This window comes from Battus philenor, unplaced genomic scaffold (assembly GCF_028537555.1).
Source record: "Battus philenor isolate CCGP_79_NKW_IND1 unplaced genomic scaffold, ilBatPhil1.0.hap1 SCAF_1, whole genome shotgun sequence".
Classification (NCBI taxonomy): domain Eukaryota; kingdom Metazoa; phylum Arthropoda; class Insecta; order Lepidoptera; family Papilionidae; genus Battus; species Battus philenor.
In genome coordinates this window covers 8,570,549-8,575,133 of record NW_027181661.1, presented here as the reverse complement: position 1 = coordinate 8,575,133, position 4,585 = coordinate 8,570,549, and positions in this window count along the sequence as shown.

Genomic DNA, 4,585 nt, shown 5'->3' with positions numbered 1-4,585 from the left:
TATAAATTTGTCAGAAGCCGTGCTATCTTTTTCTAAAGTTTAACCATAATATTCTTTTTTTTTAGCCGAAACTTAAAATAAGAAGAACCGAGTGTGAAACTGAGAGATTGTTAACTGAAAGTTAGAGTAAAGATGAGGGGTTAGTCAAAGGAAAGGCTCAAGGACGACGCGCCTTGCTCAGTCCGTCGCATGCCGCTTACTGCCGCTGCGTTCTGCCGTATTTCAAAGTAACCGCGGTATAGCGCCGTGTTAAACATGAACGATCTATTTCATCCATGAACTCTGGAGCAGGTTCTAGAACTTTTTTCTTATAGGTACAAAAGTATCAACATAGACATACTTCTAAGTTAATTCAATCTTTTCTAAATTATATATTTTGTTACCAATTATTTCAAGCATTTTACGACACAATTATTAAAATGATTAACATGCGAGGTACATAGGTACGTGTAACATTTAGTGTTATTGATATTCTTTTCGACTATCTAGACTAATTATTTTATTATAAGCGTTATTGGTAGAATAGTCTTGAAAGATTCTAGAGATGATTTTTTACATGAACACTGTGATCATAAAAGTACGGGTTCAAAAAAGTGCTTTTTATTTTTAATTTATCAAATGGCGAATGCTGATTAATGAATCAATAACTAATTTCTTTAATTTTCGCCTTCACGGTAAGAGTGATTTTTTTACATAGCTATCTACAATGACTATTATTTACTTTAGCACTATTATATATAAATGTGTACGTAAAATTTATGTAAGTAGTTAATGTAGACTGGGTGAATTTACAACAACACAAAGACAACGAATATACAATTGACAACATTTCACTATCAAATATAACATAAAAACTATGGTACAAGATACTTAGTGAGTTACACGTGTTTTTTTTAGGTTGTGGTTTTTTGCTAAATATTTGTATTTATTAATTATTATTAAATCATGTAAAATAAATTAACAAATTATTATAACTCAATATTTTGAATAAAGCTTCAAGTGTGATATTAAAATTCTATTATTTACTTATTGTTATGATTTTCTCTATAGGTAACATAAGAGAAAAATTATTGTCAAAAAAGCTATATTAATTTTTTTTTCTTGTATAAAAATAATCTATCTTCATTGTGAGAGACTGCGGAAGTTTTAATGTATACCTCATTTGTAGCCAATTAATGTGAAGTACACTCTATCTAAATCAATGGGTCCAGAATTCATAAATAACATAAGGTATAAAATGCAATTCGGAGTACTATATATATATATAAAGTATATATAAAGTACTATATATATATATATATATATATATATATATATATATATATATATATATATTATTACTATATAATGACCCGTCGTATTCCAATAGAAAATAATAATTGAAGTAACTTATTTCAGATCAATTTCAGCACGGTGATTGGAAATAGATGTTAGAGCTTTGAAGCTTTTTGCACACAAATGATCGAACATCATCCCTTTAAACTTGTATGCCTATAACCATTCATCCTTTATATTTATTCAAATAAAGGTAAATCATCGATTGATTAACTTCGGCTTGATGACTTACTTGTAAAAATTCATCCAAAGTTGTTTTCGCTCTATCGTTGTTTACCAAACCAAACAGTTTAGACCATTGCTGGGGAAGTCGTATACCTCTTCTTCTCGTGTGCTGTTTTTGTTTAGACATTTTGATATTAGTTCTCCACGGCATTGGGAAATTCGCGAAATTAATGTACTGTTCAATTAAATTCCCTTTATGTCGATCGGGGTATTCGATGTCGGTGAACATTTATTTTAACTTATCGGAAGTTAATGACATTTACGCAAAAGAAAGCAAGTTCTCTTAACGGCCGTATGTGTCTTACTGCCGTGCGAATATTCGCTACTGGAAGGATTCTTGCCGCGTTAGGTGGTGTTGGTTTAGTCACATGGACCTACACGTTGTTTTAAATTTTAACATATACCACCTAATGTCTATTATAAGACAGCAACATATTAACATTACACTCTTTTAGAAAAAGATTCGCGATCAAAACTACTTTGTAAGCGTTTTAGTAACGGGCCGGATAAATCGAGAGCTTTTAAATCAATTAATTCAGAGTCAAAAAGTTTTGTTTGAATTAATTTAAAATTAAATATATTTAGTTTATTCGCGAAAACAATTCATATGAAATATATTTTTTTTATGATTACAAAATAACGCTTAAAAACAAATCCTTGCTATTTAACGTTCCATGTTGAATTTTAGAGGATATTTTTCGCAATTTAAGTGAACCAAAATTTATATAATATTTTGTTTGTTTACCTTTATGTAAGATAATAATGAAAAGATAATGTTAGCAATAAATTATAAGCTAGAAAAGTTTTGTTGTGTTATCGCTTTCAAATTATTACTAAAAGGGCATTTTTAACAGAGATAAAACGGACGGACGCTAGTAGCTTAAACAGTATTGAAGTTTACTGCAATTTTCAATAACTAACCTTCTTTAACTTAGTAGGCGTCAAAGGTACGTCCGATGATTTATTCGTCCGTCGAAATAAAAACATGGTCTATTAACTTATAATCTTTGGTTCATGGTATACGTCGTGCGACGCGCCTGTATATTACAAAACTTCAGTTTTTCAACAAGTTCGAGTGCTTTTTCTTATCAGTTAATCACAATACAACTTTAGTCCATTATACGCATTAACAACTTAATCCGTTATCCCGTTATCTCATAACATAATATTCCCGTTTAATATAGCTTTTGTAGAACAAAACTAACGAGGTGATGAAATATGAAAACATGAAAAGTATACCTGTTGTACTTTTCAATAAAAAATTATAGAAGAAAGCTTAAAGCTTTTTAAATGTCGGAGCACTAAAGTAAACTATTTAATTTTTTTTTAAGATTAATACGGTGAAACTAAATTTACATACCATAGACATTCATTTTTAGAATCTAATTTTATGCATTCTTAAGTACATACTGATAAATTCGATAATACAAAAGAAATTTATTTACGAGGAGGATTAGTTCGCGAGTTGATTCCCGGGATAATCTTATATAATTCACACTTTGTGAATTAATTATATAAGATTGATACTGCCTACAAACAAGTTTCAAGAAGATGGACAGTAGCGTCTTCTGCGTATCATAATACCACATTACGATCGCCAACCCGCCTGCCAGGCGTGGCGATTATGGTATATCCCCCATAAATATCTTTGGAGAAGACCTTTACTCAAAGTATGTACGAGTATGATTTACACTTATACAAAGTATAACGCCGAACTTAATATCGAAGACATTCTTTCGTAACATTTTGGCGGCACAGAGATAAGTTAATGCAAGTGAAATAAGTAAATATCACAAATAAATAAATAAAAAATGAATAATAATAAGTAAAAAATAAATATATATACATTTACATCTGTATTTGCTTCTGTCTTATTTATGTTTGTCTATGCGACCAACGCGTGCACATCATTTATTCATGCATTATTTTTTTTTCTAGATTATTTATTATCAATTACTATTTATAAATTGTTATTTGAATTATTTGATTTTTGGTATTTTCTATCTAATTATTTATATCTTGATTTATTTACTACACTGCACACGTAGTCTATGCTACATTTTCTATTATAAATTCTTATTTTTACTCTTAAAAAGTAGAAAGAATTAAGAATAAACGAAGATTTTAGGTTTAAATTAGTAAAACGTGTATACTATGTATCTATTTTCACAAAGGGCAATATTCAAAAATCGTCGATTTATAATTCGCTGCATAACAAAACTCTTGCATAATACTGCGACAGTAACGTTGATGAACTCTAAATTAGTTTCAAAAGAAATAATTTTATTGATGTCACTTATTTTTTATATAGAGATGCAATAATAATAAACAATTATGCAATTACTGCATATGCAGACAACTGTCTGTTTAGGCATTGTTTATTAAGTTAAAATATTTTTACGTATAGAAACTGGATTTTGAGCAAATAGGGCGGTAAAGCCCACCTTGTTTTCGGTGGAAAAATTCCTGCCTTGTAGAATAGACAAGCTTATCGTTATATTTTACCGAAATTTCTTCCCATTAGGAGGACTGTATACGTCTATTACATCTCGTTTATTACCATTACTTTCATAGAAAGAAGAAAAAACTTAACTAAGTTCAGATAGCACAAACTTTGTTACAGAAAAAGTGAATTTCTGCCGTGCCAAATCTAAATGATCCTGTTCAACACAACGTTGTATTGTAAATTAAAATTTTACTGGGGGAAGACAACGTTAGCCAACACGTGTTAGATAAAGTTTTGATTGAAAAGACCATCTTAAGCCTCATAATTGTTAAAAAAAATTAACATTAAAAGTATTGGCAGATACATGATAAATACAAAAAATAAATATACGCGAAACGCTTAAATTTCGCCTTTAAAAACTTAACAAATCCTTCATGGGTCCGAGCGTACATATAGGTTATATAGTTTAAAATCTGTACCATATATTATTAAGTTAATCTTATTAAAACTTTAAATTTTGGTTGATCGAAATGCGTGGAACTTGCTTTCTTGACATTTTTTATATGGTTAATATTATAA